Genomic DNA, 25,708 nt, shown 5'->3' with positions numbered 1-25,708 from the left:
AATGCCTAATAAATGCAATAAAATTTCACATTTAACAATAAAATTTCACTCCCCACTCTGTCTCACAAAAGTCCAAAAGTGCCCTTTTGCTTTTAATAAATGGGTATTAAAAGAGAACTTTGGTAAATGACTTTTTCCTGAATACACTATTGCATGGTTGAACTTGAGCACAGTAGCACTTAAGGCTTAATTAAAGTATATTAAAATATCTAGAAGTTTATTGTAATCACCACTGCCCCCTCCCCTCTATCAATGATTTGTGCATGAACTATTATAAGCACTGAGCAGACATTTTAAAGCTCAATGCAGTTCTTTTGAGGAAAACCATAGGGGAGCAGATAACAATTTTTCATATCTTGGCAGGAGAGAGATTGACTGCTTTGGGGACTTTTTGTTTAAAAAAGAGAGCCAGTGTGGTGTAGTAGTTAGAGTTCTGGACTAGGACCGGGGAGACCAGAGTTCAAATCCCCATTCAGCCATTAAACTAGCTGGATGACTCTGGGCCAGTCACTTCTCTCTCAGCCTAACCTACTTCACAGGGTTGTTGTGAGGAGAAACCTAAGTATGTAGTACACCGCTCTGGGCTCCTTGGAGGAAGAGTGGGATATAAAATGTAATAATAATAATCATTATTATTATCAATATTAATAATAAAAGTGATGTGTGTATAAAGAAAGGAAAGGCAGAGGTGCAGGGATATCCAGGCAAACCACTTTAAAATTAGGAAATAATCCAGGATGCTAGACTAGCTCCACTCTTCCCCAGCTCTCAAGTATTGTGTGAGACATTCTGGGAGCAAGGAACATTTTCTAAAATGCTTTGCTATATATATTGTTGTGAGAAGTTACTCAGTTTCTCTACACTTGATAACAATTACTCTTTTTGTTACTTCCTGCTCTTTTCTCCAGACCTGCAGAGACTGCTAGCAATAGGCTTATCAGGGCAATTAGCAAATTAGCATACAAATGGTCTTCACAAACAAACGGTCTTGGCTTCCACAGTGATAACACCTTTTGTTTCTGCTGCCTGGTAACATGATCTGCAGGGGCAGAAGGCATTTCTTGCTTTCTATGAAAATGCTAAGCCAAGGAGAAGCACACAAAACAGGCCAGCAAGGGGTGGGAGAGAGAATTTTGTGGGGTGTAAGATACTACTATATCGGGCAGCAGCGATATAGGAAGATGCTGAAAGGCATCATCTCATACTGCGCGTAAGGAGGCAATGGGAAACCCCTCCTGTACGCTACCAAAGAAAGCCACAGGGCTCTGTGGGTGTCAGGAGTTGAAATTGACTTGACTGCACACTTTACCTTTAAAATACACCTCAGTCACCTTAAGTGGTGCAGTGTGGAAATGCTTGAATAACAAGCAGAAGGTTGCCGGTCCAAATCCCCGCTGGTACTATTTCAGGCAGCAGCGATATAGAAAGATGCTGAAAGGCATCATCTCATACTGTGAGAGAGGAGGCAATGGTAAACCCCTCCTGTATTCTACCAAAAAAACCCACAGAGCTCTGTGGGCATCAGGAATTGAAACTGACCTGATGGCACACTTTACCTTAAAATACACCTCCTGTTTTTTGTGTGTCAAATACACCCCATGCCCACTTCTGGCTACTGTAAGTAAGAGGTGCATATGCTTTGGGAATCTGGACGAATGTGTTCTGCATTCACTGGGTTGCCTGCTTTGCATTTGAAGCATGCTTGCAGAATTACAGGCTGGGTTACACAGGGACATAGGAAGCTGCCTTACACCAAGTCAGACCATTGGTCCATCCGCTCAGTATTGTCGACAACTGGCAGCAGCTCACCAGGGTTTCTGGCAGGAGCCTTTCCCTGCCCTACCTGGAGCATTCCCAGACAGGGGCTTTTAGCTCACTTATCCTCTAGAATGGAAGTTGTGCGTTCATATATCAGCCAGATTTACCCCGAAGTCCCTGCATTGGGGAGCACTTCCACAGGGATCTCTCTCGATCTCGATCTCCCCCCACCCCCCACCCCCCACCAATTTGGGGTTTTCATTGTGCATTAAAGCATAACCCAGGGTTAAAAACAACTATCACTTTTTGCATTGTTTTTGGGGGGCAAATTCAAACTTGCAGTAAAGCCTCACAGTAAAGCCTGCTGCCTGGATATACTCCTGGAGATGCCAGGAAGTGAACTTGAGACCTTCTGCATACAAAGCAGATGCTCTATGACTGAGCTCCAACACCATCGAGGTTGCTTCAAGATGCCCCTATACACTTCAGTTATTTGCGGGCGAGCCCAATGGTTCTATAGTGGCTAGCCTGCCTAATTCCCCCTCACCTTAAACCAGGTTAACGGAGTGAGCACTCCGTTAACATGGTTTTCCTAGTTGTGAGACTTCGTGCTGTGGCGGCTCATGAGGAGAGCCCTGACTGGGAGGCTACTACAAGCCTCCCAGCCTCGGGGGTCTCTCCAGAATGCCCCGCATGCTCACACAGGGCATTCTGGAACTTCTGGGGGGCGGACAGCACCCAATCCCTGCAACCCCAACCAGCTCCATGACAGAGCCGGTAGTTGTGTGGGTGGCCGATCCGGCCGCCCAAGGCAAGCACTCTGCTCGTGTGCGGGAAGAGCAGACTAATATACCACTTTGAGGCACTTCACTTTGATCATGTGAAGCGCCTCACTGTGTATCACACATCTCGTGTGGTCACGTCTCCTACACATTAATGGGCATGCCCCTGTTTTCATCAGTGAAATGGTGGAGTGTATGTACGAAAGATATTTCTTAGTTTTTCTAAACTGGTAGCAGGACTAACAACTCACGAGTGGTTTGCATTGCTATCTTGCTACAGACACTCCAGTTAAAATTACAGTTTAGTTGAAATAGGCACAATAGCCCAAGTGCATTAGTGTTGTCCAAAAACATTGGCTGACATCCAGATTAAGTTACTTCTGGTAGTCCTACTGAAATTAAATAGTCTGTGAGTATGTACTATTCTGTTAGTTAGTTTGGATGTCGGCAATTCCCATCTGTAATTTCAGTTCTTTAAAATGTGAAGGTTTTAATTTGTGGGTGATTTTTAAATTGTTAAATTGTTTTAAGATTTTGAATATGTTTTAACTTGTTTTATGCTATTGTTAACTGCCCAGAGATGAAAGTTTGGGGCAGTGTACAAATTTGACTAATAAATAAATAAAATAATAAATTTTGAAACACAGATCTGGAGATTAGACTCAGAGTTGCCAAGTTATTACAGAAAACCACATAACCTTGCTTTTGTGCCTTTAACAAGAGCTTGGGCCCCAGAAATCTGCTAATGGAGCTTTTCAGGACATAAAGGAAAATAGTTTTACCTGCAGATCAAAAAGATGTGAAAGGCATGGCTACAGTAGGTAGCTGAAAAGATTGACTATAAAAGGGTTAAAAAGGCTTTGGCACTCATTGGCTTCAGGGTTCTAGAGAAATCTTGTACAACTGTAAAACCTTATCAAGTGACTTGTGTTTACATACTGAGGGCTATAAACAAGGAACAGCCACAATGGCTGCAGAAACTGAAACTAAGGAAGCTGGGCATTGAAAAACAAGTCTCTGTAAACACTGGAGCTCTATCATACAATTGCGGGAGAGAATCACCAAGGATGTCTAACACAGACATTTTGCATTTCAGAAGAGGAAACTTCTCCAAAATGAGGAGTATGGTGAAAAGAAAGCTGAAAGGGAAATCCAGGAGAGTCACTTTGCTCCAGAGTGCATGGCGTTTACTCAAAACCACAATACTAGAAGCCCAGTTAGATTGTATACCCAAAAGGAGGAAAGATACCACTAAGTCCAGGAGGATGCCAGCATGGCTCACGGGTACCGTCAAAGAAGCCATAAAAGGGAAGAAGACTTCCTTCCAAAATTGGAAGGCCTGTCCAAATGAAGAGAACAGAAAGGAACAAAAAATCTGGCAAAAGAAATGCAACATGACAATAAGGGAGGCAAAAAGAGAGTTTGAGGAACATTTAGCCAAAAGTATCAAGGGGAATAACAAAAACTTCTTTAAGTACATCAGAAGCAGGAAACCTGCCAGGGAGGCGGTTGGGCCATTAGACAATGAGGGAGTGAAAGGGATTATTAAGGAGGATATGGAGGTTGCAGAGAAGCTAAATGAGTTCTTTGCATCTGTCTTCACGGCAGAAGATACTGAGCATATACCTGTTCCTTAACCAGGCTTTTTAGGGATGGAGGCTAGAGAGCTGAGTCAGATAGTAGTGACAAGAGATGATAGCAATAGCACTTACATTTATATACTGCTTTATAGCCGGAGCTCTCTAAGCGGGTTCCAATGATTTAGCATATTGCCCCCAACATTCTGGGTACTCATTTTACCGACCTCGGAAGGATGGAAGGCTGAGTCAACCTTGAGCCCCTGGTCAGGATCGAACTTGTAACCTTCTGGTTACAGGGCGGCAGTTTTATCACTGCGCCACCAGGGGCTCTGAGATGATGTACTAAACTGTCTGGAAAAACTGAAAGCTAACAAATCACCAGGGCTGGATGGCATCCATCGAAGAGTCCTCAAAGAACTCAAATGTGAAATTGCCGACCTCATTGCTAAAATTTTCAACTTATCCCTGAAATCGGGCTCTGTACCAAAGGACTGTAGAGTAGCAAATGTAACACCGATTTTCAAAAAGGGAACAGGGGAGATCCAGGAAATTACAGGCTGGTTAGCCTAATGTCCGTTGCAGGCAAATTGATGGAAAGCATCCTCAAGGATAAAATTGTAAAGCACCTAGAAGAACAGGCCCTGCTGGGAGTGAGCCAGCATGGCTTCCGCAAAAGTAAATCTTGCCTCACCAACCTTTTGGACTTCTTTGAGGGTGTCAACGGGTGTGTGGATCAAGGTGATCCAGTTGACACAGTATACCTGGACTTCCAAAAAGCTTTTGACAAAGTTCCTCACCAAAGACTCCTGAGGAAACTTAGCAGTCATGGGATAAGGGGACAGGTACATGTGTGGATTGCTAACTGGCTGAGAAACAGAGGGTAGGTATAACTGGAGAGTTTTCAATACGGAGGGAAGTAAGAAGTGGGGTCCCCCAGGGATCTGTACTGGGACCAGTGCTTTTTAATTTATTCATTAATGATCCAGAAGCAGAGGTAAGTAGCAAGGTGGCCAAATTCGCAGATGATACCAAACTCTTCCGTGTAGTGAAATCCAAAACGGATTGTGAGCAGCTCCAAAAGGATCTCTCCAAACTGGGGGAGTGGGCAACAAAATGGCAAATGCAGTTCAATGTTAGCAAGTGTAAAGTGATGCACATTGGGACGAAAAACCCCAACTTCAAGTATATGCTGATGGGATCCGAGCTGTCGGTGACTGACTAGGAGAGGGATCTTGGCGTCGTGGTGGACAGCTCGTTGAAAAGACTTGATGTGTGGCAGCTGTGAAAAAGGCAAATTCCATGCTAGGTAGGGATAATTAGAAAGGGGATTGAAAATAAAACGGCTAACATTATAATGCCTTTATACAAAACTATGGTGCGACCACACTTGGAGTACTGCGTACAATTCTGGTCACCACATCTTAAAAAGGACATTGTTGAACTGGAGAAGGTACAGAAGAGGGCAACCAAGATGATCAGGGGCCTAGAGCCCCTTTCTTATGAGGCAAGACTACAACACCTGGGGCTTTTTAGTTTAGAAAAAAGACGACTGCGGGGAGACGTGATAGAGGTCTATAAAATCATGCATGGTTTGGAGAATTTGGAGAGAGAGAAATTATTTTCCCTCTCACACAACACTAGAACCAGGGGTCACTCCATGAAATTGATTGCCAGGAGGTCTAGGACCAAGAAACGGAAGTACTTTTTCACACAACGCGTGATCCACTTGTGGAACTCTCTGCCACAGGATGTAGTGACAGCCAACAACCTGGATGGCTTTAAGAGGGGTTTGGATAACTTCACGGAGGAGAGGTCCATCAATGGCTACTAGTTGGAAGGCTGTGGGCCACCTCCAGTCTCAAAAGGCAGGATGGCTCTGAGAACCAGTTGCAGGGGAGTAATGGGAGGAGAGAGGGCAAGCCCTCAGCTCCTGCCTGTGGCTTCCAGCAGCATCTGGTAGGCCACTGTGAGAAACAGGATGCTGGACTAGATGCTGGACTAGGCCTTGGGCCTGATCCAGCAGGGCTGTTCTTATGTTCTTATGTCATGTTTGGCAAAATCCTTTACCTTTGAAGAACGACAAAGGTCCAATATTTCCAATGGCACACAGCCAAGTTTACCATTTCAAAGCAAAAGAGTACTGTAGGTTTTGTGGGAGATGGAGAAAAAAGTCCAAGGTAAGTACAAATGCAAGTACTAAATATTGGGACTTGGATGCTACAGGGGAAACTGAGGGAGTCATGGGGTTGCTTAGCAAACCTTGCAAGAAAATAGCAGCACAGACACTGCAGCTCATGCAAAGAGCATGGGGAATAAACAAGATGAGCTTGAACTCCTCGTAAAGGAGGATAAAGATAGCTTTATAACAGACTGTGTGTGATTGACTCCCGGGATTGACATGTAGCAATTGAAAGCTATAACCTTGTTCAAAATAATACATGCAGCCGAAAAGGAGGGGGAGTAGATCATATGTAAAACATTTGTACCCCGCACAGTACAGATATCCAAGCAAATAAACATGGTAGGCCAGTTGAGAGTCTCTAGACAGCAAAGCAGCAGTAGCCTTCTTCAGACACTATGAAGCTGTTCTCACACGCAGCCTAACCCTGGCTAGGGATGCCCAGCTTGAGTCAGGCTGTGTGTGAGAACTGCCAAAATCAGGCTCAATCCCAGTGGGCCAGTGCCACCTAAACCATCTCCTTAGCCTGGCTTGTTTGCCAAAGTGTAGGAAGTGTAAAGGAAGTAAAGTGTGCCGTCAAGTCGATTTCGACTCCTGGTGCCCACAGAGTCCTGTGGTTTCCTTTTGGTAGAATAGAGGAGGGGTCTACCATTGCCTCCTCCCACGCAGTGTGAGATGACACCTTTCAGCATCTTCCTATATCGCTGCTGCCCAGTATAGTACCAGCGGGGATTCGAACCAGTGAGTGCTTTCTAAACCCAGGCTACTTGCTTGTGTGTGAGCAGGGCTGCTTCCAGCCCAGCCACACACAGAGACGGGAATTTAGAGTGCCCATCGCTTGGGGGAATCCCCCAATGCATGGCACATGTCATGGGTGCTAGGGTTGCCAACATTCCTTTGCCTGAATATGGGACACAGGGGTGGGGGGCTGTCTTGGGGCTGGCTGGGTCTGTGGGGTCATCCTAGAAGCCTGAGTAGCAATACATTCATAACAACAACAACAAAACGAACCCCATGATTTCACAAAGCTTCTTGTTCACACAACCATCCCATGCAGACATAGAGCAAGTGTCCTGAGTGAAAAATTAAGAGACTCCCCCAGGATTATACACAACACAACATCCCCTCAACTTCTCCACTGAAAGCCTCACGGAAGGTTTCTTTTTGATCTGCCAGAGGTGATGAATCAGTTAGCAGGAGTCTGTAGGTCTAGTTACATTTGATAAGTAAACAATTAGCAATTTGCAAGCTGTGAATAAAACCAGGCAATTGCTCCTGCAAGTTTGCAGAGCAATGGGGGCTTCTTTTGTGCGACCTTTGCTGTTTCCTTTACATTATAATATGGACTTCACCCAGTCTTCAAAGGGCTCAATGCAAATCCATTGAGGGATGAGGGAGAGGCACAGGTTCTGCCAATAATACAGGAAAAACAGCATCCTGTTTGGGACAAGAGATTTTTGCCTCCGAAATGCGACTGTTGGGAATGCTACACAGTGCATCATGGGATTCCCAGAAGCCAGGACAATGAGTCCCGGCCTCTGTTTACCCGTGCTGCTGGGAGCAATGCATGGATTGGCAAGGGTAACTCTGAGTTGGGGTTAGATAGTGTGAAAAGGGAGGCTATTATCAGCTGACAGATTGATTTGTAAATTACAGGAGGCAATTTTACCTTTTTAGTTGAACATGAGGCAGAACTTCTCTTTATTTATATATTTATTTGTATTTTTGTATTCTGCCATTCTTCTGAGGAGCCCGGAGTGGTGTACATGGTTATTTTTATCCTCACAACAACCCTGTGAGGTAAGTTAGGCTCAGAGATAAGCAACTGGCCCAGAGTCGCCCAGTGAGTTTCATGGCTGAATGGGGATTTGAACTCGGGTCTCCCTGCTCGGAGTTCAACACTCTAAACACTATACTACACGGGTGTTGTACTTTCAGTGGTACAAGCAGTTCAACAATTGAACCCTTTATCGGGGATGGGGGTGGGCTCAGTTACCTAAGGGAATGATAAACCTCCATGTCCTGAGAGAACATGGAGTCCCTGGATGTTGCAGAGCGTTGGACTCCGTGACCTACCTGTTGTCCTCCAGCTCTATTATTCTGTGAACATTATTCTGTGTTATCTTTGATACCTTTTGGCAGATGCATCTTGTTCATAACAGGCGTCTAAGCACTTTAGACTTGGGCGGACATTTGGCAAATTATTGTGCTGTCAGTTTCTTTTTATTCAGAGAGGCCAGGAGACTTGCCAAGAGACAAGGTAGTGGGGGTTTTTTGTTTGTTTTTTAATATGCTTTCTGATTGCAACTCTTGACATGATGCCAAATTCTTTGCACGCTTGCTATTCCCTTCCTGAACGAGGCGCATGTTTTTATTCGCACTCTTTCATCTGGGTCTCGCAGACCAAGACTTGCATTTCTCTGCATTCTACTAAACCTGCATTTCTCTGCACACTGGTTGAATATGTACGTAAGCTTCTAGTCAGCAGTTCATATGGAGGTAAACAGTGCTTAGTCAAAGCAAATATTTTTCTTTTTGGTTAGTGATGGTAGTTAATACTCCATCAATAATTGGACACATATTTATAACCTGCCAAATGGGTACCAATCATGGCGAGAATCTCAAGAACGTTTTCTGCTCAAAACCATGCCCCCCCGCCCCCGCACCAGTTGCATTTTACTTTAAGGTGCCCAATGTGTTGGGGGGGGGATGCAGTTGGGAATGTTGTTTGACAATGCCCAGAAGGTTAAGCAACCTTCTCCACCCACTGCACTCTCCCAGCACGCCTCAGCTCAAACTCACTGTCTCCTGCAGCTGCTTTTAGAAAAAGACAAAAACAGGAGTCGGGAGGCTGTTGCAAGCATCACTGTGTGATGTCAAGCTTGGTCCTGGAATAGCGACTAAAGCAGGGCTCCCAACCTTGAGTCCCCACTCCAATGGCAGATTAATGCATAAGCAAAGTAGGCACTTGCCTATGGCGGCAAAGTTTGAGGAGCGGCAAATTTGCCTCCGCATTAATCTACACAGATTCCAAGGCTAAGCTCTGGAACAGGTTCGTGCACTGAACCCTGCCTCAAACCCTGTTGGAGGGTAAAATAAGTGGTGGACTACAACTCCCATCATCCCCACTGGCAATGGATAATAGGAGTTATAGTCCAACATCTGCAGGAGGGCCAGGGTTGTGCCAGCCTTCTTTATGCTATCATTTTTCTTATGTCTTTGCTCCAGTTTGTCTGCCTTCCCATTCCACCTCTGGAGTTTCCTTTTTTACTTCTCCATTTTACATGTGAACAGGACAAGCGTGACTAAAAAACACATGCCCGCTCAGCCATGTCTGCTAAGCTCTTACAAAATACACAAAACTCCATTTCAGAACAAAACTGCAAGTCCCAGCAAACAATCAGGGCGTTGCTCATTTCCACTAATTGAGGACTGGATTCCCACCCCCAACAGTTAAGCAAAACAACTCAATTTAGGTTTCAGTTTCCTGGCTTTTTCAGTTAGTTTTGCTTTTGCCTCTGCTCCACCAAAGGTTTCTAGTGCCAGAATACTGCTGGGAACACAATCCACTCCTTCTTCTCAGATAAAGTGCCTTTTAAACTGTAGGTTAGAAGTGCAAAAGATACAGCTTACCTTATTAATCATTAGGGTGTTGTTTTAATTAATAAAACATTAACTGCAGTATGCATAAGAATGTATACTGAACTGGGTAGTGCCTTTCTGGCTGTTCTCTGGACAAACCCATACACATATTTATTTATTTTTATTTATTGTTAAATTTATATACCACCTTTAATTAAAACAATCCCGAGGCGGTTAACACAAACATTAAAATAAGACTATAAAAATTACATAATTAAAATATAAGGTAAAATATGCCCATACACAGGACTGCAGTGAATGCATCTCTGTTTTTCTGATCACACCTGCATTTTCAAGAACATAAAAGGGCTGGTTCAGATGCCATGGCTTGGCCCTACATGAAGGAGCCCCTGAAGATAGGGGCTTACGTGCTCCTCCCTCCCCATATGCAAGGTTGGCTCATCAAGGAGGCAAGGTGAGGTGATGGCCTCAGATGTGGTTCTGCTAAAGGACATAGGAAGCTGCCATATATCAAGTCAGACCATTGGTCCATCTAGCTCAGTATTGTCTTCACAGACTGGCAGCCACAGTCTGGCAGCGGCTTCTCCAAGGCTGCAGACAGGAGTCTCTCTCAGCCCTATCTGGAGATGCCAGGGAGGGAACTTGGAACGTTCGGCATGTAAGCAGGCAGATGCTCTTCTGAGAGCAGCCCCATCCCCTAGGCAGAATATCTTAACTGTGCTCACACCTGTAGTATCCCATTCAAATGCAGACCAGCGTGGACCTGCTTAGCAAAGGGGACAGTTCATGCTTGCTACAACAGGAGGAGAGCAGGTCTTGTGGTAGCAAGCATGCATTGTCTACCAAGCATGTGAGCACTGTAAGATGGGATTCCTAAGGGAATTCCTTAAGGGATGGGGCCACTCTGGGAAGAGCATCTGCATGCTTGCATGCAGAAGGTTCCAAGTTCCCTCCCTGGCATCTCCAAGACAGGGCCAGCTGAGAGAGACTCCTGCCTGCAACCTTACAGAAGCTGCTGCCAGTCAGTGTAGACAATACTGAGCTAGATGGACCAATGCTCTGACTCAGTACAAGGCAGCTTGCTCTGTTTCTAAGACCAGCTCTCCTCAGTGAGTGTGGGCACCCCACCCCCCTGCCTGCCGCCAGTTCCCTCACTCGCCTCCTTGTCGTCCTCTTTGTGTTTTCCCCAGCACCTGCAGCCCATGCTAATATAGCCCCGCCCTCCTCACTGGCCCCGCCCCATGCTTCAACATATCCAAATGGGAGGCGGCATCTGGACACACTGAAGCATGGGTCAAGTGGGGCCAGGAAGGAGGGTGCGGTGATTTGTGCACTGGCTGCAGATGCGAGGGAAAACATATGGAGGGCGGTGAACGGGGTAGGGTGGTAGGCTGGCATTGGTCTGGTCCAGGGAGCAGAGCTGGTACAGGATGGGGAGCAGAAAATCCCAGACGTTGTTGACTACAACTCCCAGCATCCTCAGCCAAAGCCCACTGAAGCTAGGAATTCTGGGAAATGTGGTTGTCAGTGCCTCCGGTGCCCAAGGCCATTGAGTCAGCGCTCAATGGTGCTAATAGCCCTGTTGGGCACATTCCCCCTGAGAGGACAGTGCCCCACCCAGAGCACCACTTTGCCCCACCTAGGTTTGTTGTTGTTGTTGTTGAATTGACTTTTTAATACGTGACATGAAAATGACAGCTTCGTTTAAAGAACGACAGCTTGTTTTATGAACAGGAGCAATTGTAATTGGGAAGGGGGCATATGGAAGCTGGTGTTGGTGTACTGCAAAAGTCCAGTGGGAGGGGTCCCAAAGTCTGCTTACTGAAGATTTGCTCTTATACACAGTGGATTTTTTGTGACCAAGAACTCTTATGATGACTTAAGTGATCCTGGAAGAAAGATCCTGTTTGTTTCTTTTCATGACCCTTGAAAAGTTACACATTTAAACTTTCCATTAGGGACTAGAGTTACGACTCCATCCCTTGGACTTTCCTTTGTTCTGCTTTTCGGTTTCAGGTATGTTCTCTACTTAGTCAGCAATAAAGAAGCATATCTGTTTGCCTGCAATAAAAAGTGAGTTGGAGTTTTTACTCACTATCATAATGTGAGCACACTGCAGGGTCTGGTGCAGAAGGGTATGATAAAGAGGTAACTTAAAGAGTTCTTAATGCATGGATCATAATGAATCAGAAGGAATTAGAACATCTGTTTACATAAGGTGCCTACAAGGCTTTGAATGATCCTCTTCAGTATATTAATTCATCTGCAACCCAGCATTTCTTCATGCTTTGTTTAGACAAACATTTACATCCTGCTTTTCCTTTCTACAGGGAGATGCCGAGGCAGCTCACAATCAATTCAAACATGGCAGTATAAAATCAATTTTTTAAAAACCCAGTTGAAACAAAAACAACAGCAACAAAATACAGAAATAGCTAGAATTGCAGAAAAAGCAGAAGCCAATGTTATAAAGGTTGAATATAGACAAGCAGCCACTTAACAAGCCTGTGCAAAGATTTGGCTTCAAAGCATCAACGCTGAATCATCTGCATTGATTCGGCGTTGCTCCTGATCCTTGCTCCTGATCCTGCATGGACGCAGCTGCTTAGCTCTGCACAGAATGGTCCATGTACAGCACCAGGAATTGCCCTTAAAAGGAAGTGAAGCCATGGGTATCCTTACTGATGTCCTGGAAGGCATGTGAGGAATACTGGGAAATGTAGTCCTTCCCAGTGCCTTCCCCTTTGAGCTCTCTGCAGAAAGTGCTGGGAAGGACTACATTTCCCAGTGTTCCTTGTGTTCTTTCCCACACTGCTTTCAAGATGTTACTTGGGCTTCCTTTTAAGGCTCCTCCCTAGTGCTGTGCATGGACTATTCAATATGGAGGACAGTTGGGAGTGGCTGTCTCCATGTAGGGCCAGATGCAAAAGATTCTGCTTCAAGACTGGTCTTGTCAAGAGGAGGTCTGGTCAAGAGGGTGGTCAAGAAGAGAGCTGGTCTTGTGGTAGCAAGCATGACTTGTCCCCTTAGCTAAGCAGGGTCTGCCCTGGTTGCATATGAAAGGGAGACTAGAAGTGAGACCACTGCAAGATATTCCCCTCAGGGGATGGAGCCGCTCTGGGGAGAGCAAAAGGTTTCAACTTCCCTTTCTGGCATCTCCAAGATAGGGCTGAGAGAGATTCCTGCCTGCAGCCTTGGAGAAGCTACTGCCAGTCCGTGTAGACAATACTGAGCTAGATAGACCAATGGTCTGACCTAGTATATGGCAGCTTCCTATGTTCCTAAGGCTGAACCTTTGCACAGGCCTACCATTCAACCATGTTATCTGCAGAAACCAACTGTGTGGCGTGGAAACTTACCACATGGTTTCTTCCCCTTCTTTAGGGCACTAGGGTTGGTAAACAAATCTGAGAGGTAAGTTATGGGGAGGGATTATCTGAAAGACCCACTTCCAGGGTCTAGTCCAGGGGAGTACAACTCAAATGCCTTGGTGGGCCAGAATCTACCATGACTTGGTGTGTGGGGGCCAAGGTTAATTTCAGCACATTAATTATTACATTTAACTTAAAAATATTAAAAATATTAATGAAAGTGAGAGGGCAGAAGGTTGGAGTCATGGGTAGGAGTGAGGGGAAGGAGGTGTTGGAATATTATTTGCAAATAGCTCTCAAACAGCCAAAAAGCACAGTATGTTTGTACCGACGCCTTATCAATGGCACTTGCCCCCCACCCCACCCCACCTGTCTTGAGGATATTTGACACTGTTTGAAAGTATGTCTCCATGGGGAGGGGAACTAGGCCAAGACCACAAGCCAGATCCCTTGAGAAGTGTGAGTGAGAAATACGGCATTTGGAAGCAAATCGGATCCTTTGGGGTTAAAAGTAATGTTTTGGCTTGTATACAATACGCAGGTGTTAAAATTGTTGATTACACAGTATAAAATACGAGTGAGCTGCCAGAAGGTGGGTGGCCGCACCCAGAAGCTTTCGCTAGCATTAAATAAAGTTTTGTTTGAAACTTTTATACTGGCACCCAGTGAAAATTACCTAACCAAGAGACGAGTGACAGGGAGAATCTCTCCCTTCTAACAGAGGGAAGGTGTCAGTAGTAGGCTCAAGCCCTGGGGTGGGGGGCATCAAACAGGGACAGTCTGGACAAAATATCCTCTGGTCCCTCCATCCGAATCATGTGAGAGAGTAGCGTTGGTGTGCACAGTTCATCCAAGCATTGAGAAATGGTTCGTGCCGCCCATTTGGTGGTAGCAATGTGTGCAGTCAGATATTTATTTGATATTGATGATAATATTTGGCAGAGATATGTTTGTTTGTTTATTTATTTAATGTCTGTACCGCCCAAACTTTTGTCTCTGGGCAGTAAGCATAAAAACAATCAAAACACATATAAAAGTTAAAGCAATGCAACAATTTAAAAATAGCCACAAAATTAAAAACAGACAGTTTTAAAAAGCTGGGAAAGCTTGGGTGAAAAGATGGGTTTTCAGGTGTTTTTTAAAAATTGCCAGAGATGGGGAAGATTGTATCTCAGCAGGGAGCGCATTCCACAATCTTGAGGTAGCATCCGAGAAGGCCCATCTCTGTGTAGCCACCAGAGGAGTCCGTGGTAACTGGAGACTGACCTCCTCCAGTGACCTCAATGAGGGTCACACTTCTATGCATACTCACACTTCTCCCCACTGTAATTGAGGTGTAGGAGTAAGTCCAAACCACCCCACTGGCTTTTTTTTGAGGCAAACAAGACTGTTTATCATTAACAGTTGCTGGCTGGTGGACCATTCCTTCATTAAGTAGATGGCTGGTTAATAGTTCAGGAACTTTCGTTGATGTTTCATCAATGAAAGCTGAGGATGGTTACCTCATCTGTGAGGAATCTCTAATTGTCTTTGAATGAGATACCGGATCTTGGAGAAGGTACTTTTCTTTCAACTGAACAGATGGGGCAGGTGAGTGGCTACAAAACAGCAGTGAATAGTTTTGAAGATACTAAGGCTGAGAGAGCTGAGTCTTGGGGCAAGGAGAGCTGGTCTTGTGGTAGCAAGCATGACTTGTCCCCTTGGCCCTGCTTGCATATGAATGGGAGACTAGAAGTGTGAGCACTGGAAGATATTCCTCTCAGGGGATGGAGCCACTCTGGGAACTGCAGAAGGTTTCAGGTTCATTCTCTGGCTTCTCCAAGATAGGGCTGAGAGAGATTCCTGTCTGCAACTTTAGAAAAGCCTCCGCCAGTCTGTGAAGACAATACTGAGCTAGATAGACCAATGGTCTGACCTAGTATACGGCAGCTCACTATTTCACTATTAGGCTGAATGTTAAGCACTTTAGGGGAGCAGGGCCTCTCTTAGAGAATCTAATATAGAGTGCTAGATCTGCCTTCAAGGATGCAAAACCAGGGATCCATTTTATGGATGTGAAAGCTGGACTTTGAAGAAGCAAAATAGAAAAAGTATTGATGCTTTTGAACTTTGGTGCTGGAGAAGACTTTTGAGAATATAATGGACAGCCAGGAAAACCAACAAATGGATCATAGAACAAATCAATCCAGAATTTTCATTCGAGGCACAAATTACCAGGCTCAAATGATCATACTTTGGACGCATTATCGATTACAGCAGCAATGAATGCACCACTGAGAAACCTAAAAGGCCAAGTTGAAGACAGATCATCTTGGAGAGAATCTATCTATGTGGTCACTAAGAGCTGACACCGACTTGACGGTAGTTAATCAATCAATCACACCAGGGGTCTTCAATGTTGAGTCCAAAAATTTTGTTGGACTACAACTCCCATCACCCCCAGCCACAAAGCCATTGCAGCTAGGGGTGATGGGAGTTGTAATCTAACAGCATCTGGGGACCCAAGGTTGGGAACTCTTGGTGTAGACATTCTGGCAGCCATTCTCCAGGATGTCAGACAGGGATTTTCCTTTCCCTGCCCTCCTGGAAAGACCAGGGTTTGAGGCTAGGTGTTTCTGCATGCAAGGCACATAAGCAATAGCCTCTTTCCTATTCATGACTTGAATGAGGGAAACACTAGGAGGCTATTCCCATGATCCACAGGAAGCGGGCTAAGGGAACTTAGCCCTCTTCCTCTCGATCGTGGTGACCCAGTGCTCCCAAGGCGAGCTCAGTGCTCCTAAGGCGGCAAGCCTGTCTAGAACACCCCTTAAATTTAAGTTGATGGAGTGAGTGCTCCGTTAACCTCATTTCTTTGTTCGTTTGTCACCGTGGTGAACGGTGACACACGAGTAGACCCCCAACTGGGAGGCTGCAGCCAGCCTCCTGGGCTCGGGGGTCTCTCAAGGATGCCCCGTGCACTCACGCGGGGCATCCTGGGTCTTCCGGAGGCCGTGTGGCCCCCGATCCCTGCAGCCCCTGCCAGCTCCATGACAGAGCCGGCAGTCGTCCTGTGGGTGGCCAATTCGGCCACCCTAGGGCGGCCCTTTGATCGTCTGTGGGGAGAGCAGGCTAAGCCCGCTTTCCCCACAAGCCTGACAGAAGCTCTTCTCACGGATTGTGAGAAGAGCCTCTAGGGTTTTGTTGGCACAGGTTATAAATGTAAACATAAATAAGTAAGATAAACTGGGGTGAGCAATCCATGCATTTGTTACCCCTGCTAACTTGGCAAAGAGGCACCTTTTAACGTGGTGATTCTCTTTATTTAGCAGGGGGAGAGGAACTGGCCCTATCCACACACCCCACACAGTACTTCCAGTGACTGTTGCTGGTGTCTATCATGTTTCTTTTTGGAATGTGAGCCCTTTGGGGACAGGGAGCCATCTTATTTATTTATTATGTCTCTATGTAAATTGCCCTGAGCCATTTTTTGGAAGGGCGGTATAGAAATTGAATGAATGAATGAATTAATTAATTAATTTCCCCGCCACTTCCAAACAAGAGTTGAAGTTAGTATCCTGATGAAAAGGAAAGGCATGGGTGGCCCAGGGTCACCCAGGACGCTTCTTGGCTGAGTCAGGATTTGAATCCAGTCTGCAGGAGACAAAGTTCATGCTCCTCAAGCAGACCCAAACAATGTGCCCTTTCTCTTTGAGGCTTAGAAGCTCAACTAGGGCTGCCAACTGGTGGGGGGATGACCGGAAAAACCAGCTAATGTTCCTCCAGGGTCTTTAAGAGAGATGACTAAATCAGGAGGGAAACTTCTTCTGGCAGGAAGCGGAATATCATCACCTTCTAATTGCTGCAGATGAAATTGCTGGGAAGGAGCTGGGGAAGATTCAGGACTGGCAATGCTAGTTCACAACCAGGTCACCAACGTGCTCTCAGGACTGCCCTATATTTGGATTTATTTCCACACTTCATGCTTCCCTTTATTGTGTCAATGGCCATATTCTCTTTCACAGGAGGATGAAAGGGCAGTCATCTGTCAAATCTAACTGCATTGGAAAGTTCTAAGGAGAGATGAGCCCTATACAGTGTGAACGTATAATGATATTTTGCCATGTATGTCTGCAATTATTATTCTCTTAATGGTATTTTCTAATTTGATTCCCAGAGCCAAAGGCTGACAATAATTGCCCTGCCTTCCAGTGCCTGTGCTTTTCATATAAATCAAAGAACGAGTGCACTTTAAATATGACCTGTGCTGGAAGATAACCGTGAAACCATTAAATTTTCTAAAGGCTTTGCTGCAATTAATGGGTCACAGCATAAAGGGCACCCAAGCAAAGCCTGGGTGATGATGCTGATGAAGTCAAATGTGTCCAAATCAGGAAGTTGTCAGCATCCGCCTCTCTCCTGGCTTAGTATTTACTGGAAGTATGAATGAAGAGACTGCAGGAAAATACACACCACATGCACTCCAAGGTGAATGGCTCTTGCTGCTCGTAGTGTGACGTTCACACTAATCATTTCCCCCTCATTGGAAAGAAGTAGCCATTTAGAATGATATACAACTAGAAGCCTGGTGCAACTCAAGATCTGGCTGTCTGTTGCAAATCAAGAAGGAAATGTATTCGTCACATCCCTTGTCCAAGGTGATCAGGGCAGCAGAAGTGTCCCGTCCCCCCCCCACCATAATCCTTGCAACAACCTTGTGAAGTAGGGTAAGCAGAGAGAAACGCAAATGGTCCAAGGTCAGCCAGAGTTCCATGGTTGATGCGGATTTGAATTTGGGTTTCTCCAGACCTAGATTAACACTCTAGCCATGACAGCATCCTGTGAGGATGAGCATGAATTGTCTGCATTGCCAACCAGGTCCACCTTGGTTTGCATTTGGATGGGTAACTACATGTGAGCACTGTAAGACATTCTCCTTAGGGGATGGGGCCACAGTTCAATGGAAGAGCGCCCAAGTTCAGTCCTGGCAGTATCTCCAGGGAGGGCTCTGAGAGTCTCCCACCTGAAACCTTGGAGAGCCATTGCCAGTCAGTGTTGAGAATACTGGCCTAGATGGGCCAATGGTCCAACATGGTAGAAGGCAACTTCCTAGGTTCCTAAGCACATATGCCCCACCCACATTTGGCAGCTAATGGCCAAGTGCATCAATCAGTCTATCTTAATAATGACAAATGCTCATGAGAAGGCCAATTCCATGCTAGGGATCATTAGGAAGGGGGTTGAAAATAAAGTGGCTAATATTATAATGCCCTTATACAAACCTATGTTGCCCCCACACTTGGAGTACTGCATACAATTCTTGTCACCACATCTAAGGAAGGACATTGTAGAACTGGAAAAGGTGCAGAAGAGGGCAACCAAGATGATCAGGGGCCTAGAGCACCGTCCTTATGAGGCAAGGCTACAACACCTGGGGCTTTTTAGTTTAGAAAAAAGACGACTGCAGGGAAACATGATAGAGGTCTATAAAATCATGCATGGTATGGAGAAAGTGGATAGAGAGAAATTCTTCTCCCTCTCACATAACACTAGAACCAGGGGTCATTCCATGAAACTGATTACCAGGAAATTTAGGACCAACTAATAGAAGTACTTTTTCTCACAGCACATAATCAACTTGTGGAATTCTCTGCCATGAGATGTAGTGGCAGCCAACAACCTGGATGGCTTTAAGAGGGGTTTGGATAACTTTATGGAGGAGAGGTATATCATCGGCTACTAGCTGAAGGGCTAAAGGCTACCTCCAGCCTCAAAGGCAGGATGCCTCTGAGTACCAGTTGCAGGGGAGTAACTGCAGGAGAGAGGGCATGCCCTCAACTCCTGCCTGTGGCTTCCAGAGGCATCTGGTGGGCCACTGTATGAAACAGGATGCTGGACTAGATGGGCCTTGGGCCTGATCCAGCAGGGCTGTTCTTATGTTCTTATGAGATCACAAGGACTTTCTCAAACAAGACAGGATCAAACTACATGCTGGAAGTGTAGTTTGGCCATACGTGGGGCTGGTTTGGCTGCAATGCGAGCAGCCCTTCTGATGAACAACCCCCTCATGTGATAAAGGGCCATGCTGAGATGGGGTCAGGATATCCATGGAAGATGTCAGGATGAGCTCGCTCTTGCCATGTCCCCTGATTGTGGTAAATCGGGTAGGCAACCTTAGCTCACCAGCTGTTGCTGAACTACAACTCCCATCATCCCCAGCCACAACGAATTGTGGCTCAGGATGATGCAAGTTGTAGGTCAGCAACAGCTGGTGAGTCAAGGTTGCCTAGCCCTGCGATAAAGTATTGTCCAAACTGGCCGCATGTTTGAGGTGGGGAAAGCATTTTCTTAGGCTTTATTTTACAAGATGGGTATAAAAAAAGAACATATGACACAAATTAACATCTAGTCAAATTGATAGAAATGCAGACCAACTTTTTTTACAACGTAGTAAAATATTTCACCAAGAATAAATATAATTCAGGGCTTCGGGACATTACCTGTTTCAACATAAAGCCAATATTTCCCCATCTCAGATGATAGACTTTGATTTTGTAGGTGATTGAGTTTCAGAAGAGAAGCTACTTTATCCATTATAATTAATGACCATATTTTGTCAAACCAATTTCTAACTGAATTATGACCTCTTCTTTTCCAAGAGAAAGCGGTAACATATTTAGCTGCAGTAGCTAACAGACTAAAAGGTTCTCCATCTGAATCAAGCATTGGCTTTGGCAGAGGCAAGTCTGGTAGATGGTATATACTATATATGGGCCAATATTATACCAACATTTAAGAAGTTATTAATGTCTGTTCACTAATAACCAGAATGTATACACATTTGGACAAGTCCAAGTTTTGTTAAATGTCGAAAAGCATCCAGGGGGCGGGCCAGTCAAGAGTCAGGGCAGGCTGCAGCACACAGCAAGAAAGTATTTAACCCTTTCCCTGCTGTGCCAGGGTCTCAATTAAAACCACACCCCAGAAGCTGCTATTTGTCCTAGGAGAGAAGTGTCTGTCACTTGCCTTATACTTCCCAGCTCTGGTTCTTCTGGTAGCAGCATGGAGGAACAAGGAAGTGTTTGCAGTGTCAGGGACAACCCAAGCTAATAGGCAGCACGGACAATTGCTCAGAGCAATCAATGTTAACATGCCCAAGCTAACAGGAAAAGCCATAAGGAAACAAGCAGATCCCTCCCCTCGGGACAAGTCAAATTCACCTCCCTGTTATTTTCCCAACTGTCGTTCCTTCTGTTTATTCCATTTATTTAGAGAGCAAGGGGGAAATGTTGCATTCAGAAGTGTCCAGGAGGAATCACAATTGCACCCCGCCCGACCCCCTCACACACATTCATACGCAATGCATACAATGGAGGAAAGCTGGTCTTGTGGTAGCAAGTATGATTTGTCCCCTTTGCAAAGCAGGGTCTGTTTAGGGAGACTAAATACACAAAATATTCCCCTTAGGGGACGACGGTGCCAATCTGGAAAGAGCATCTGCATGCTTGCGTGCAGAAGGCTCCAAGCTTTCTCTCTGGCATATCCGAGAGAGGGTTGAGAGAAACTCCTGCCTGCAGCCTAGGAGAAGCTGCTGCCAGTCTGTGTAGACAATATTGAACTAGACGGACCAATGGTCTGACTCGGTATAAAAGAGGTTCTTGTGTGAGCAGAGCACACACCACGTTAATTTCTGCCTAAAAGTGCAAAAGAGCTGGCACCTTGTGACTCTAGTGCTTCCCATCTTTTGCTGCCAGAAGAATCCATTCCAAATGCTTCTTGAAGGTGTGGAAATGAGTTCGCTAAAGAGCAACAATGGTGCTGAGAATTGGCTGGAATGGAATTATCTGGCTGGGTGTAGCAACTGTCAGAACCAACAGCCGCAACAGGCACACCGGAGCTTCTGACCACATGAAAGACCGACCTACATCTGATGCATGAACCGATAGACCAGGAGTGGGCAAATATGGTCCTTCAGCTGCTGTTCATCTACAACTCCCTTCATCCCTAGCCATGGCTGAAGATGATGGAAGTTGTAGTTCAGCAACAATTATGGCTGGGGATGATGGGAGTGGTAGTTCAACAACAGCCGGAGGGCCAGGTTTGCCCACCCTTGCACAAGATTAATGTGGACAGAAAAGAAAGCACCTGTGCAAACATACCTTCAAGTCGGATTCTAGGGAAACAATTATATTGAACCAGCTCACTCCCTTCAAAACTTTGTTTTCCCGGACAAGGTTTTACTGACTCATTTGCGTCTGCAGACTTCATTCAAACTCTCAACCGTCATTGTGAGATAACTATGCCCCTGGCATAATAAAGCAATTTCAGCCTCTGATAGCATTAGAGGGCTGAAAGTCTTAAATATTTTCACATTTAGCATATAACTCAATGGTTCCTTAAGCAGGGAGGGTAACGGAAGTTAACTTTGCAGCTTCCAGCTGGCAGAGAGAAAACGGGCCCACAGTGAAAGTTGACAGAATGCAGCAGGAATACCCCCAGAAGATTATGGAAGCTCTGGCAGAATGTATCACCATCACTGAGGAAGTCCTGGAAAATAAAGTGCAATCTAGCGATGCTAGGCTAAACCTGGTTACATGGTTGTTTTTCAAGTGTTCACATTTGCACAATGAGAAACTGCAAGAAGAAGAAGAAGATTGAACTTAAGCAGGAGAGTGCCAGATTTAGACACAAACTAAGTAAGCTGCAGTTTAGGGCCTCATATGATGAGGGGTCTCTAAATTAAACATAGGAACATAGGAAGCTGCCATATACTGAGGCGAGTCTCACGATCAGTCAGACCCACCTTAAGAGGGTTTGCGGGGAGAGTGGATTTAGCCCACTCTCCCCGCAGACGATCCAGGCTGCAGCCCTGGGCGGCCAAATTGGCCACCCACACAACTGCTGGCTGCGTCACGGAGCCGGTGGGGTCTGCAGGGATTGGGGGCTGTGCGGCCCCAGAAGTTCCAGGATGCCCCACACGAGTGCGCGGGGCATCCTGTAGAGACCCCCAGGGCCGGGAGGCTTGTTTCAGCCTCCCAGCAGGGGTCTCCTTATGTGTTCCCACGGCACAAAGCCATGCCGCGGCAACACATGATGGAAAAGATGGGGTTAGCAGAGCGCTTGCTCCACTAACCTCGTCTAAGGGTTACCTGCTTTGAGGACACCAGACTCGCCTGTGAACCAGGTGGTTCTCATGTTCTGCCAAAATCAGGCTAGGATCCCTTAGCCCGATTTTGGCCGATAATAAGAATAGCCTCATTGAGTCAGACCCTTCTATCTAGCTCAGTATTGTCTTCTATCTAGCTCAGTCTTCTATCTAGCTCAGTATTGTCTTCACAGATTGGCAGCGGCTTCTCCAAAGCTGCAGGCAGGAATCTCTCTCAGCCCTGTCTTGGAGAAGCCAGGGAGGGAACTTGGAACCTTCTGCTCTTCCCAGAGCGGCTCCATCCCCTGAGGGGAATATCTTACAGTGCTCACACATCAAGTCTCCCATTCAGATGCAAAGAGGGCAGACCCTGCTTAGCTAAGGGGAAAAGTCATGCTTGCTACCACAAGACCAGCTCTCCTCTATTTTTATTTAATTACAAAACAAAAGTATTTAAAATTATATATAATGCATTTTCCTTTAAAGGTATTCCTAATGCAAATAGGCTTACTGTAAGATTACTACTTTTGTTAGGTTATTTATTTATTTGGCATACTTATATACTGCCTATGACTCATGTCTCTGGGCAGTTTACAATAAAAACACACTGAGGCTATTCTCACAATCAGCTACAATCGGTCTAGGGGAGCCTAGCCTGATTTTAGCAGACCGTGAGGAACACAGCCCTCACTGGCGAGCCTGGTTGCCTCACAGCGGGTTACCCGCTTGGGAAGCCCTTCCCTTGGCCCAGGTTAGCGGAGCGAGTACTCCGCTAGCCTGGGCTATACGATTGTGTGTTGCTGCGGTGCAGCTTCGCACTGCGGCAACTCACAAGGAGACCCCCGACCAGGAGGCTAAAATGCAGCCTCCTGGCTCGGGGGTCTGTCCAGCATGCTCTGTGCACTTGCGGAAGATGTGTGGGCGGACGATCCGGCCGTCCGGGGAGGGCTAATGATAGTCTGCGGGGAGACGATCATTAGCAAACCCGCAAACCCTCTGGAGGCAGGTCTCAACCATCATGAGACCCGCCTCACAGATTAAAACACAATTAAATCATTAAAACAATCTTTTTTAAATGATGGATCATGTGAGGCAAAAATGCTAACAAGGCATGAAATACACTAAACAACAATGAATCAAAAAGGAGAACTATGTAGTCCGTAATAGATGACAGAACAACAGCACCCCGGTGATAAAGCTTTTTTTGAACTTTTTCAAGGGTCCATATGAGTTCATATTGTCTTCATTATAACTTCAAAGCCATGTTGAAAAATATGTTTGAAGATGTGAAATAGATCTTTTTGAAAATCGGTGTTACATTTGCTACTTTCCAGTCCTCCGGTACAGAGCCTGATTGCAGGGATAAGTTATATATTTTAGCAAGGAGGCCAACAATCTCACATTTGAGTTCTTTGAGGACTCTTGGATGGGTGCCATCCGGCCCTGGCAATTTGCTAGTTTTCCATTTTCCAGACAGTTTAGAACATCAACTCTTGTAACTTCTGTCTGACTCAGTTCTTTAGCCTCCATCCCCGAAAAGCTTGGTTCAGGAACAGGTATATGCTCAGTATCCTCTGCCATGAAGATGGACACAAAGAACTCATTTAGCTTCTCTGCAACCTTCATATCCTCCTTAATAATCCCTTTCACTCCCTCATTGTCTAATGGTCCAACCGCCTCCCTGGCATGTTTCCTACTTCGGATGTATTTAAATGTAATTTAAATTAAATATTTCTGATGTATTTAAATAGGTTTTTGTTATTTCCCTTGATGCTTTTAGCTAAATGTTCCCCAAACTCTTTTTGTCTCTCTTATAGTCACCTTGCACTTCTTTTGCCAGAGTTTGTGTTCTTTTCTGTTCTCTTCCTTTGGACAGGCCTTCCAATTTTGGAAGGAAGTCTTCTTCCCTTTTATGGAATCTTTGGCGGTACCTGTTAGCCATGCTGGCATCCTCCTGGACTTAGTGATACCTTGCCTCTTTTAGGGTATACAATCTAACTGGGATTCTTGTATTGTGGTTTTGAGCAAGCTCCATGCATTCTGGAGTGAAGTGACTCTCCTGATTCCCCCTTTCAGCTTTCTTTTCACCATACTCATTTTGGAGAAGTTTCCTCTGCTGAAATTCAAAGTGTCTGTGTTAGACTTCCTTGGAGATTCTCTCCCCGCATGTATTCTGAATTTGATGGCACTATGGTCACTGTTCCCTAAAGGGTCGATAACACTTTCATCACACACCAGGTCCTGGGTGCTACTCAGAATTAAGCCTGACCAACTGTTCTAGGGCACAGTCATTCAGCTATACTAGAAATTCGACCTCTTTGTCATTACCTGACTGTGAATTTACCCAGTCTATGTGTGGGTAATTGAAGTCACCCATTATTACTGCCTTGCCTCTCCTTGATGCCTCTCAGATTTCCTCCTTCAACTCCCAGTCACTGTCAGCATTTTGATCCGGAGGGTGATAGCATGTCCCCAGTAGCACGTTCCCTTTCAGGCCTTGTATTGCCACCCACAGGGTTTCTGTAGAGGACTCCAGTGCATCCAGGTTTTCTACCTTGTTAGATTCTATGCCCTTCTTTAACATACAGTGCTACTCCACCTCCAAGGCACCCCTCCCTGTCCTTTCTATGGAGTTTATATCCAGGGATAACTGTGTCCCACTGGGATACCCACTGTTATGAGATCAGCTAGCATTTTGTGTGTGTGTCTCTGTGTGTGTCTGCCCTTGTATCCCCCTCCCTATCAACTTTGCAACACCTGGACCAATATGAACCAAATTGGGCACAGTTGTAGGGACACATTGGGACACCTCAATGGCATAGTTTGTGATGATGTAATCCACCCCATTCCAAGGTGGCGGACGCATAAATTTTTGAGACCCAAGTGGATTAACTTGTGAAGCGCCTAAATGATTTGAACCAAATTTGTTACAGCTGTAGGGACACATAGCAATACCCAAATGGCTTGGTATGTGATTATGTCATCTACTCCAATTAAATGTCGTGGCCACATGAACATCTGAGGCACAAGCAGGCTAATTTGTGGACTGTCTAACCAATTTAACCGACTTGAACCAAATTTACTACAGATGAAGGAACACATAAGGACACCTCAATGGCACAGTTTGTGGTGATGTCATCCACCCCAATCCAAGATGGTGGACATGTGAACTGTTGAGGTCCAAGCTGGCGGACTGTCTAACCAATTTGAACTAAATTTGGTACAGTAGTTGTGAGTACACACAGGGACACCTCAATGGCATAGTTTGTAATGATGTCATCCACCCCGATCCAAGATGGTGGACACATGAA

Source organism: Hemicordylus capensis, chromosome 3 (genome assembly GCF_027244095.1).
Source record: "Hemicordylus capensis ecotype Gifberg chromosome 3, rHemCap1.1.pri, whole genome shotgun sequence".
NCBI classification, from domain to species: domain Eukaryota; kingdom Metazoa; phylum Chordata; class Lepidosauria; order Squamata; family Cordylidae; genus Hemicordylus; species Hemicordylus capensis.
This window is presented reverse-complemented; position numbering follows the sequence as displayed.